This window comes from Gopherus flavomarginatus, chromosome 1 (genome assembly GCF_025201925.1).
Source record: "Gopherus flavomarginatus isolate rGopFla2 chromosome 1, rGopFla2.mat.asm, whole genome shotgun sequence".
Taxonomy (NCBI): Eukaryota; Metazoa; Chordata; order Testudines; family Testudinidae; genus Gopherus; species Gopherus flavomarginatus.
In genome coordinates, this window is record NC_066617.1 from 329548848 (window position 1) to 329561828 (window position 12981).

General features: G+C 42.4%; 1 protein-coding gene across 2 annotated transcripts in view; it reads left to right on the top strand.

The window, feature by feature from the left end:
- SPATA13 (spermatogenesis associated 13) overlaps positions 1-12981 on the top strand; it is a 266452-nt gene that overhangs the window by 83492 nt on the left and 169979 nt on the right. The window lies entirely within an intron of this gene.

The window sequence follows — 12981 nt, forward strand, 5'->3', positions numbered from 1 at the left end:
GCCTTTGGGGAGGAAGGGTGATACCTGCCCTCAGGCCACAGCACTGAAGGGCCAGGGTCGGGAGGGGAATGGAAAGATGCACCCCGTGAGCACTGCCTCCCCCCTATGCCTGCCAGAGGGTCGTATTGAAAGGCGATCTTATTTAACCTTTTTATTACTGACCTTGGCACAAAGAGCGGGAATGTGCTAATAAAGTTTGCGGATGACACGAAGCTGGGGGGTATTGCTAACACGGAGAAGGACAGGGATACTATTCAGGAAGATCTGAACCACCTTGTAAACTGGAGTAATAGAAATAGGATGAAATACAACAGTGAAAAGTGCAAGGTCATGCATTTAGGAATTAATAATAAGAATTTTGGATATACGTTGGGGGCGCATCAGTTGGAAGCGACGGAGGAGGAGAAGGACCTTGGGGTACTGGTTGATAGCAGGATGACTATGAGTCGCCAATGTGATACAGCTGTTAAAAAAGCAAATGCGATTTTGGGATGCATCAGGCGGGGGATTTCCTGCAAGGATAAGGAGGTGTTAGTACCGTTATATAAGGCGTTGGTGAGACCCCATCTGGAATACTGTGTGCAGTTCTGGTGTCCCATGTTCAAGAAGGATGAATTCAAACTGGAACAGGTTCAGAGACGGGCTACAAGGATGATCCGAGGAATGGAAAACCTGCCTTATGAAAGGAGACTCAAAGAGCTTGGCTTGTTTAGTCTGGCCAAAAGAAGGCTGAGGGGGGATATGCTCGCTCTATATAAATATATCAAGGGGGTTAACGCTAGGGAGGGAGAGGAATTATTTAAGTTTAGTACTAATGTAGGCACGAGGACGAATGGGTATAAACTGGATATTAGGAAGTTTAGACTTGAAATTAGACGAAGGTTTCTGACCATTAGGGGAGTGAAGTTCTGGAATAGCCTTCCGAGGGAAGTAGTAGGGGCAAAAGACTTTCCTGGCTTTAAGACAAAGCTTGATGAGTATATGGAGGGGATGTTATGATAGGATCGTTAATTTGGGCAATTGATCTTGAATTACCACCAGACAGGTCTGCTCAATGGTCTGCGGGGAGATGTTGGATGCGATGGGTACTGAGTTGCTGCAGAGAATTCCTTCTTGGGTGCTAGCTGGTGACTCTTGCCCACATGCTCAGGGTTTAGCTGATCGCCATATTTGGGGTCGGGAAGGAATTTTCCTCCAGGGTGGATTGGCAGGTGCCCTGGAGGTTTTTCGCCTTCCCCTGCAGCGTGGAGCACGGGTCACTTGCTGGTGGTTTCTCTGCAGCTTGAGGTCTTCAAACCATTTTTGAGGATTTCAATAACTCGGTCCTGGGATAGGGGTTGTTATAAAATTGGACAGGTGGGGTTCTGTGGCCTGCCTTGTGCAGGAGGTCAGACTAGATGATCAGATTGGTCCCTTCTGACCTATGAGTCTATGAGTCTATGATTGTGGTCCCTCAGCCCAGAACAATGTGCTTGCGGCAACTACTGCAGAAATTCTGATACTGCGCTGCAGAGCCTGTGACGGGAAGTGCATGGGATAGCAGATTTTTTGTAAACTAGGCCTTCTCGAGCTTACTCATTTTTATTCTTTCTGTGAAACTCAGGCTTTGATCATAGAGGGAATGAACTATGTGGGAGGCAAGAAAAAGAGAGTCTTATACAACTCTATCTGTAGTGATTAAAAATCCATCTTGCTTTGAAACAGACCTGAACTTGCAGCTTGTAGAAGCTTTTAAAACAAATTCAAGCATCAGATTTCAGGAATTCCAAATCTTACGTATGTCTACTGCAGGTAATTGCCATTGGGTAACAACATCCAGCTAGTTCTACCAAAGACCTGGAAGACTTTTGTATATACTAGAACAGTGGCTCTCAACCTTTCCAGACGACTGTACCCCTTTTGGGAGTCTGATTTTTCTTGCATATCTCCAACTTTTACCTCATTTAAAAACTACTTGCTTACAAAATCCAACAAAGATATAAAAGTGTCACAGCCACACTATTACTGACAAATTGCTTACTTTCTCATTTTCTCTGTATGAAACGTTAGTTTGTACTCATTTCACTAGTGCTTTCTATGTAGCCCATTGCAAAACTAGGCAAATGTCTAGAAGAGTTGATGTACCCCCTAGAAGACCTTTGCTTACCCCCTGGGATTCACGTATCCCTGTCTGAGAACCACTGCACTAGAATATTCTAGTACATTTCAATGATGACACAATTCTGCTACCCAGCTCACACTGAGTGTGAGTACCCAGCAAGTAGTCAACGTGACTGGCGGCATGTGGCCCTGAATTTCTATCCTATCCAGCCAAACTTGGGGCTAGACTGTGACTAGCCCTTACACAACTCAGAGAAGAGCTAGGAATATCATGCAGGTCTCCTGACTCCCACTCCAGTTTCCTGGGTAGGTTGCATCTCTAGATATATTAATATTTATATCTCCATAGTACCTATTAGGATAAGGATAAAGGATGTGGACTGCAACTGGAGCTGGTTCATTAATCTGGGATCTCTTTGGGATAATGTGTGTAAATAAATGTGTGACAAGAGCGTTGGAAGCTGACAGGTGAGCCAGTGCTCTGATCACTTAGGGTATGTCTACACTGCAGTTAGATACCTGCAGCTGGCCTGAGCTGGCTGACTCAGGCTAGCAGGCTCAGGCTAAGGAGTTGTTTAATTGTGGTGTAAATGTTCTGGCTCAGGCTTCAGTCTGAGCTCTAGGACCCTCCCACCATGCAGGATCCAAAAGCCGGGCTCCAGCCCAACCCTGAACGTCTACACTGCAATTAAACAGCCCCTTAGCTTGAGCTCCATGAGCCTGAGTCAGAGTACACAGGCCAGCCATGGGTTTTTAATTGCAGTCTAGACATACCCTTAGGCACCCATCAGTTCCCCTGGAGAAGTTGACTGGGATATGGTAGCTGATCAGGCTGGAAGGGCTGGTGAACTGATTAGCCCATCAGCTGAGGGGTACAAGACAGACACAGGCAGGACCTTGGGGAGTAATCAGTGTTAGCTGAGCCTAGATCTCAAGGAATGGAGACTGCTGTTCCTTACTGGCCCCTCTAAAGCTAGAGAAGTACTGTATATAATATTGCAATATGAGACTGTATTGGTGGGGTGACGGGAATGTAAATAAATCATGCAAAGTTGCCACTCAACAGAGAGAGTCTGAGACACGGACGGCTGAAGTTGCAGGACCAGCGGACCCTCCACAGGCACGCCTGTGGGAGGTCCACCGAAGCCATGGGACCAGTGGACCCTCTACAGCCATGCCTGCGGGAGGTCCGCCGAAGCCACAGGACCAGTGGACCCTCCGCAGGCAAGCCGCTGAAGGCAGCCTGCCTGCCGCCCTTGCAGTGACCAGCAGAGCGCCCCCAGTGGCTTGCCGTCCCAAGTACGCGCTTGTCGTGCTGGGGCCTGGAGCCGCCTCTGGTCTGAGAAGTTCCTGTGGCATCTGGGGATAGAGTGTGCCTTATTAGAGACTATTTTACATACTTTATTTCACTGCTTAAAAGCTCAGCTTGTTTAATAACTAACCTCAGTTAGTTCAATGGCTGCATCTTTACCATGAGGTGTTGTATCTTAATGTGACAGCTATGATCCAATATCGCTAGTCATGCCATAATGAGGAACTGGCTGAACTGAGTGGAAAGGCCCTGGTTTGAATCTGGACCAGGCCAGTAGTGGCTGCAAGTTGTTAATATCTGTTCTTTGACAGCTCATGTGAAATGAATTGATGATGTTTGTGGTGTTGATCCCAGGATAGGAGACGGACAGGGTGGGTGAGGTAATCTCTTTTGTTGGACCAACTGCTGTTGGCAGAAAGGACAAGCTTTTGCGTTATTCAGGTCTGGGCACAATGTTTTCTTCCCCAGACCTGAAGAAGTTTGTCCAACAATAGAGATTACCTCACCTGCCCTGTCTGTCTCATGAATTGATGCTGTCAGCTAAATTGATGGGGGGCAAGTGAATTACTTCAGTTTTCAGAGCAGTCAGGCATTTTCCTTGAACATTAAGAAATACCTTAAAATAAATTAGAATTTCTTACAAAGGTCTTAGTGGGGCTGGGCTCTCCAGTTTAGTAAATTGTATCACAATTTTGTCTATATGGAAAAACAAAGAGGGATTTTTGGAGACGGTGGGGTCCTGTACTAATCTTTCCTTCACTTTGCATGCTATGAACCAGAACCATATAAAGAAAAGGTGACTGGTGAAGCCCAAATGACTTGTGAACAGCCTACAGTTCCACTTAAGTGGCAGGTTGTTGCTTTGTTGAAATGTAGTTTTCCCTAGCTGTAGAATGGGTAAGGAAATCCATTGTCTTTGAAAGAAGGGCTGTGGCCCCACCTAAGCCACTCTCTTTCTCACCTTCACATTTGGGTGAAACAAATGTAGCAATATGGAGATTTTTTGCTTGTGGTTATAATGTTACAGGCATTTCTGCAGACTAGGAAGGCCACCATAGGGCTTGTGCTTTCTTCACTTTGGCGCAATGTTAGCGACACCAATGATAAAGAAGCCATTTTGGCAGCAGATGGTGGTAATCCATCAAAGCTGAAAACAATGGAGTCATGGCCAGGTTGAAAAGAGGAAGGATGATCAAGTGGTTAGGGCACTAGCCTGGGATTTGGGAAATTCATGTTCAATTCCCTGATCTGCTACAGACTTCCTGTGTGACCTTGTGCAAGTTACTTAGTCTCTGTGTCTCAGTTCCTATCTGTAAAATGGGGATATTAGTGCTGCCCTACCACACAGGAGTACTGAGAGGATAATCTTAAGAAAAGACTGGTGGATGGGGGGCGTCCCTGGATCCTGCCTTAGGAGAGGGAAAGGGATGGTGGGACTAGACCTTAGTGTCTGATCCCCCCATGCAATGGAAGGCTCAGGAGAGCCTTAACTGAGGGTCTTTTGCCTATACATTATTACCTTAGAGTACTAGTCATACTGTACATATTGTACATTACTTATGTGTGTGGGAGTTCACAACATGGATTTTCTGCATCACGTCAGCCTGTTTGTGTAAAATTAGTCTAAACTGCAAGAGCTTGTTTTGGCTTCATCCTGCAGTGGTTCCCCCATGCAGTGCCACAAGAAGGTGAAGACTGCATTGGTATGATTTGTATTGACAGGATATAATGCAGGGGTCTGCAACCTTTCAAAAGTGGTGTGCCGAGTCTTCATTTATTCACTCTAATTTAAGGTTTTCCGTGCCAGGAATAGAAGGTCTCTTTCTATAAGTCTATAATATATCACTAAACTGTTGTTGTATGTAAAGTAAATAAGGTTTTTAAAATGTTTAAGAAGCGTCATTTAAAATTAAATTTAAAATGCAGAGCCCCCTGGACTGGTGGCCATGACCCAGGCAGTCTGAGTGCCACTGAAAATCAGCTTGCGTGCCACCTTCGGCACGAGTGCCATAGGTTGCTACTCATTATATCAGGGGTAAGCAAGTCTAGGGGTTACTGGGGCTATGCTGAGAGAACTCACTGTAGAATGAGAGACACTGTTGAGTAATTTGTGCCAGCAAATGAGTGACCAGTGTTACTTCTGTAACACTTTATAAATAATCCATTAGACTAGATTAAAAAACAAATCAAGTCATACTTAGTTACATGCATGTTTTGAAAAAGTCACAAGCCTCTGTAAGAAACCATTATCCCCTGTCTGTTGATTTCTTATAAGAGCAGGAGAAAAACGGGGAGACATTTTGGCCTATTCTGATATGAAAAGATATTTATATTTGCCACACTGGCCCTGGTATTTTCTATGTATGAACTATGACAACTGCAACCATCTGAGGGACCTAAGGGAACACTTTCTACTTGTCACACTTGGGACACAAACAAAAGTTCCTGTGTGATATTGACTGTAGTATATCATACATAATTTTATACCTCAGTGAACCACTCTACAGCCAGGCTACAAAGGTCAGAGATCACAAGTTTAATCAGGGACAGTACTTAAATGGCATATCATCAAGAAATGCCAAGGGTGAAATACTGGCCCCACTGAGGGTGATGGATGTTTTGCTGTTGATTTTAGTGAAGAGAGGAATTCATCCCAATAATGCAGCAGGAAGTGGTGTCAGTTATTCAGTAGGTGGCATCTCCCTTTGGAGTCAATGCCTTGGCATAGAGTAAGTGAGTTTTGGGATGTTGAAGGCTCCATCTTTTGGAATTTCAGAATCCTAATGTCCTGATAACTTTTGGTCACTGAGGATTCTATGTCACTGTTCTCAACAGTTTGGGTGTTAGCTTGAGTGTACACATGAGCTGAAACATGCACAATTGACACACCATTGTTGGAAAATAGTAGCTGTTTCACAGCGCTCAACACTACTACAAAACAGATCATTACAGGAGTGAAGAAAAATAAGGCACCTTTTTATGTTCTGCCTAAATTCCTCCCAGAAGTTTTAAATCACCTAATTTGAAATTTAGCCAGGGGTCCCCTGCTAATACCACAGTGCTCAAGAGTTTGGGTATCTAATATACATTCTAGTTTTAAGTGTTTGGGGACAGATGCTTTATCATTCTTCTGGGTATTAAAGACCAACATAAAAGTACAATTAAAATAAGGAGATCTCAGTTCCCCAGTAGCCGGGATTTTTCTAAATAAGCGGTTCTCAATGGAAAAATTGATTTTGATTTCTGTTGCCAAATAGAAGTGTAGAGCAACAGCAGGATTAGCACGTGAGCTGAAATTACTATTAATACGAGACCCACAACTTTTGCAAACTACAGTATAACTCCAGAATGTTTGCCAGTACTTGATATTACCAAATTAGGATTTCTCATCTAGTGACTGCCTGAGGATTAAAGGAGTTCAGATGGTTATACTTAAAAAAGGGACAATGTTTTTGTGTACAAAGAGCTTGCTTACCAAAGATGACAATCAAAGACCAATCCCAGAAGTGCATGCATTAAATTGAGCTGGGCAAATAATCGATAAGAAATAATTTGTGACAAATATTCCCTCTTGCTGTTCATGAATTGTCCATGGACATGTTGCAATTTTCTTGGATGTACTCATTCAAAATTATTTGTTGAATGACTTTTGAAAATAAGTGTTGATTTGTATCTGATTTCAAGCAGTTCCTTGCAAGAATAATAATATGTAGGTCTCATATAATGCTTTCTAGTCTTGAAAACACAGAAGGAAACAAATCTGCTGTCTTTACATGTGAATACATATTTGTGGAAAACGTTTCGCAGTTTGTCTAATTCAAGCACTGAATAATAAGTTTCAGATCCAAAAGGTAGATTGAGTGAAATTGTATTTGGTGAAGGCACTGATACTGTATAACAAATTGCATTGTTGCATGATAACTTAAGGAGGAATTACTACCCTCATGAATTTTATATAGTGTGATTGATTGCCTGGCATTTTAATAGTGATTTAAATCACTTGAGTGGCCAGCCTCCCAGATGGAACTCCTCTTCACCCACCTCTGTATTTAGATTTCCTTTGTCTCTTCTATTTGACTTGATTTCACCCCCCCCCCATGCACTTTTTTTTAGCAATGAATTTGTCCCTCTCACCAGGGCCGTAGCAACAAAGAACGTGGCCCCCTCCGAACATATGTCCGGGGCCCCTTACAATGCAGAAACTGGAATGCGGTATTTATTTTATACAATATACAGGGTTCATATTGTGTATACATAGGCCTACAGTGTACATGTATTCCATATTTACGCAAAGCGCTTCTTTCGAGCCTTGTTCTCGGCAAATTGGTTAATCAACGGGTCATAGTCCAGAGATCTGGCGATCTTGTTTTCGATTGAGATAACTGCAAGCGCAGAAAGCCTGTCATCTGTCATGGTTGAGCGCAGGATATTCTTGATCAGTTTCATTCTGCTGAAGCTCCTTTCAGCACCAGCGACAGTAACTGGTGTGGTCAGAAGAATTCTGATGCAAATGCAAAGATTCGGATATATCTCCTGAAGGCTGTTGTATATGTACATTAAAAAATTGTTTGCCGTGACAAGTCCTCTCTCTTTCTCGATGACATAAATAAAACGATTCAATTCCATTATGAGTTCGTTGGCATCAATGTCTCCCATTTTTCTTTCAAAATTTTTACTATGATTCTCCAGTTCATTTTCTCTGTGACTCTGCTTCAGGCTGTTAGCGTTGTACAGAAATCCAAACAACTTATACCACTCCACGAGTTGATCAAATCACGACGAAACAGAAGATATGGCCTGATCAGTGAGAACAAGAAAGAACTGCGATTTGAATTTTTCTTCGGCAGAAAGACGACTCGAATCATCAGCATATTCGTAATCAAACATTCTCTTCTTACGTCGCACCCTGGTTTCTGGAAACACCTGCTCAATACCCATATGCTGTGCTATTTCACGTGCATTTGTGACCACAGAGTTATATCCTGTATTTCGATAGTCTTCCAAAAACTTCATTGTAGCACTGACTTCTGCCTGCAGTACGTCAATTGACACATCTTGTGACTGAATTAATTTGCTGGTTTTATTGACGTGAAATAGTATATCGTACCACGTGTACACAGTCAGAACAAAAGGCCACGTAGTAACATGGTCTAAAAGCGCACCGGCTTCTGTTGCTGTATTGCCATCTTTCTTTTCGAGCGCATATTCTCGCAAAGATGACAAAGCATTGCACAATTCTTCAAGGTAATAACGCAATGTCTTCACAGCATCAATTCTCGAACCCCAACGAGTGTCCAATAACCCTTTAACAGATATTGGCATATGTTCTTGAAGTATATCCCAACGTGAAGGTGAAGAAGAAAAGATAACGTATTTTCTGTTAATCAGACCGAAAAAGTCAACGGCATATTTCGATGACTTTGCCGTGTCTGAGATCACAAGATTCCAAGTGTGAGCTCCAGATAGTACATACAAGGCACGGTCATTTATTTCTAGCATGCGGGCTTGAACTCCTTTATTCTTTCCTCTCATATTTGTGTCGTTATCATAAGCTTGGCCTCTCATGTCAGCAATGTGTATTCCTAAGTTGTTTGCCTTTTCAAGAAACGCTTCCAATAAGCCCTCGCCAGTTGTATCATGAACATTAAGAAAACCAACAAACACTTCACGAATATTGACACCATCTTCACCGTTGCATTCAACAAAGCGTAACACCACAGACACCTGTTCTTCATGTGACACATTGGGAGTACAGTCCAAAATAACTAATAATATTTTGCTTTTTTAAGCTGTGCTATGTTGGCCTCTTGAATCTTACTGGCAACAAGTTGAATCAGCTCGTTTGGATCTGTGGACTGAGGTACTGAACATGTGTCTCTGCCTTCTTAATCCTCTGAAAAAGTTCGCTGAGGACAGTATCATACTTTGCAAGCAATTCAAACAGTCCCAAAAAGTTGCCATTTGAAGGATCGCTGAGCTTCTCATTACTTCCTTGAAATGCCAAGTTTCTTTCGGACAAGAAAATAATGACATCAACCATGCGTTTGATAACATTTCTCCAGAAATCTCTTTCTTTCAGAAAAGCCTGCAATTTGAGTTGGTCAATAGATGTACGGTTTACTATGCCTGACCGAAGGTCAAACCATTTCACCATACAGTCTTGATGACCTTTTGCCTGTTTCATGCTGCTGAAATCTTTTTGACAGTGCTTTCCAAGCAGATGTTCCACGATGTAGCGATATGTCGCCAGTGCCAAATAATTTACAACAAAAACAAAAAATGGCATCTTTCTGAACTGAGTACATTAACCATGAACGTCTTATTTTCTCGCCATTTGCCATGGTTCGATAGAAATGAGTACTTGTGAACCTCCATCTTTCCTTGTTAAATGGAAATTTGTAACTTTCATTCTGCTGCAGTGGGCCACGTGCAACAATGTCACACACTTGCCTGTCCGATATTATAGACGGCGAATCTCCTGGATCATCAGTCAGTGGTTCAGATTCAGATACTTCTTTCCCGCAGCAGCTGGAATATCTGTCACAGTTTGATTGGTAGAACAACTGGCTTCACCTTCGACCTCACTTGAAGCACTTCTGGATACCTCTGGATACGATTTGTCGCTGCTAGCGTTGTCCGTTTCATGTGCCTGTATCTGTACGTTGGATTGCAGCGCAAAATACGTTGACAACTTTGGAATTTTCTCAAGTTCCTTCTCAGCATCTTTTACTGCCTTTCGTTTACTACTTCCGCTCTTATACATTCTCTTAGACATCACAAAGCACGCTTCTGCGTTGGAAACGATAAAAAACTAAACAACTAAATTAATAACATTTATCCGCCGACCGCCATTATGAACGCAAATACACATTCTTTGAATGGGTCCAACTAAAATTCAAAACTGACCGACAGACAACTGATGTAGCCAATAGCATTATGATGTATCATAATGACTTCACGGTTTTGTCAGTAAAACCGACATGGATTGTGCAATAGCGTCAATAAATGTCACTTACCTAGTTATACCTTTACATTTTTTTGCCACTTTTAGGGGCCCTCTTCCTTGCGGGGCCCTCTCCGGTCGGAGGGTATGGAGGGCGCTTGCTACACCTCTGTCTCTCACAATTGCTTTTGTTTTGTTTCCAGCTTTAGAGGACATTGTATGCTACATCTGAAAATCTAAAGACACTGCTGTAGGATTGAAAGAGAAGACCACAGTATGAATTCTTTCATAGACTGGAAAGAAGCAGAGTCTAAACTTTCCTCAGCCTAGGGCCTCGCTAGCAACTTGACAAGAACTTATGCACCACATGCAATCCGCAATCCTGCATATACTTATGCATGTGTGTAAATTTACTCATTTGGATCATTCCACTGGGGTAAAGAACTATTGACATGAGTCAAATAATGGACATATGTAAGCACTTGTAGAATCAGGGTCTTAGACTACTAACCTGTTTATCTGGGCATAAACTTCTGTGGGTAAAAAACCCACTTCTTCAGATGTATGGAATGAAAATTACAGATACAGGCATAAATACAGATTGGCACATGAAGAGAAGGGAGTCACCTTACAAGTGGAGAACCAGTGATGAAGGCCAATTCAGTCAGGGTGGATGTGTCCACTCCCAATAATTGATGAGGAGGTGTCAATACCAAGAGAGGGAAAATTGCTTTTGTAGTGAGCCAGCCACTCCCAGTCCCTATTCAAGCCCAAATTGTTGCTGTTAAGTTTGCACATGAATTGTAGCTCTGCAGTTTCTCTTTGAAATCTGTTTTTGAAGGTTTTTTTGCTGAAGGATGGTTACTTCAAAACCTGTTATTGAATGTCCAGCGAGCGTGTCCAGGCTTTTGTATATTACCATTCCTGATGCCTGATTTGTGTCTATTTATCCTTTTACGTAGGGACTGTCCGGTTTGGCCAATGTACATGGCAGAGAGGCATTGCTGACACATGATGGCATATATCACGTTAGTAGATGAAATGAATGAAACCCTGATGGTATGGTTGGGTCCTATGATGGTGTCGCTAGAGTAGATGTGGGGATAGAGAAGGCAACTCTTTGCAAATAAAACACCCCTGTGATACTGGCAGACGAGGTGCCAGCTCATGCCAAGGCCTGTAGGTGTCAATACATAGCTGGAACCATTATGGTTCACCCATGTGTTAGTATTGTTAAAATCGGTATTAGTTTTATAAAAATGTGCTTAGAGTTTAGACTTTATGGAATGCTTGTAAATTGCTGCATGCATTAATCTTACTTATATCTGTATCCTATGCTAAAAGGTAATATTTAAGCATTTGCTCTGTAACTGTAAATCATCAGACAGGAGAGAAGCATTAATATGTGAAATACTAGTCTTCAACAGGAGGTACGATCTCCTATCCAGCAAAGAAGGCCCATCAACACCAGAAGAACTACAACAGAACCTCAGTTACAAACACCTCAGAAATGGAGGTTGTTTGTAACTCTGAACAAAATGTTATGGTTGTTCTTTCAAAAGTTTACAACTGAATATTGACTTAATACAGCTTTGAAACTTTACTATGCAGAAGAAAAATGCCACTTTTAGCCATCTTTGTTTCTCTGTTTGTTTTATTTAAATTGTCTCCTTATCTTGTCAAATCTTTTTTATAACTTTCCCTTTAATTTTTTAGTAGTTTGTGTTAACACAGTACTGTGCGTTTATTTTTTGTCTCTGCTGCTGCCTGATTGCGTACTTCCTGTTCCAAATGAGGGGTGTAGTTGACTGGTCAATTCATAGCTCTGGTGTTAGTAACTCTGAGGCTCTAGTGTCTTGTGAACATCAGAGGACAAAAGACTTTAATTGCTCTGCCTCCTGTCATGAAGAGGAGACATGCAAGTGAACCCCTCTCATCAGCTGAACTGACAGCTCAGGAAATGGGGCAAAACCTCTAACAATAAACTATTTCTCTGCTGCTGGGACTCTCAAGGGCAAGGTTTTCTAGGCATAAACAAGAGATTCTGCATTGTTTAGCCTAGTTTAGCCCTAAGGGAGATAGAGAGCTTGCTTATTCTAGAAGCTTCTATTAGCTTTTGAACTTAACTCTGTGACTCATTTGTGTGTGTATATGTGTACCTGCTTTAACCTTGTAAATAACACTCCTTTCCTTTTCCTATTTAATAAATCTTTGGATAGCTTATTATAGGATTGGCTACAAGCGTTGTCTTTGGTGTGAGATCTCAAGTGCAGTGGACCTGAGGTGAGTGACTGGGAATAACCTGAATAGTGCTGTGATTCGTGGTGTAAGGGACCATCTATCACAAAGGTGAGCTTACATGTATGGCGAGATGGATCGGAGTATCCAAGGGGACTGTCTGGGACTCCATGTTAAGGCTGTTCTAGCACCTGAGGAGTTTACACTTGATGATTGGTTGGTGAAATCTAAGTATGGAACTCATAGACAATTTGGGGTTTGTGCCCTGCTTCTTCACATGTTCTGGACCCTGGTATTCATGCTCCTGAGCCTCTGCAGGACAGCTTTATGCCTGCTTCTAGGAGGTGCAGCCTGCAGAGATTACAAATGCCTACATGCACTGCTCCAC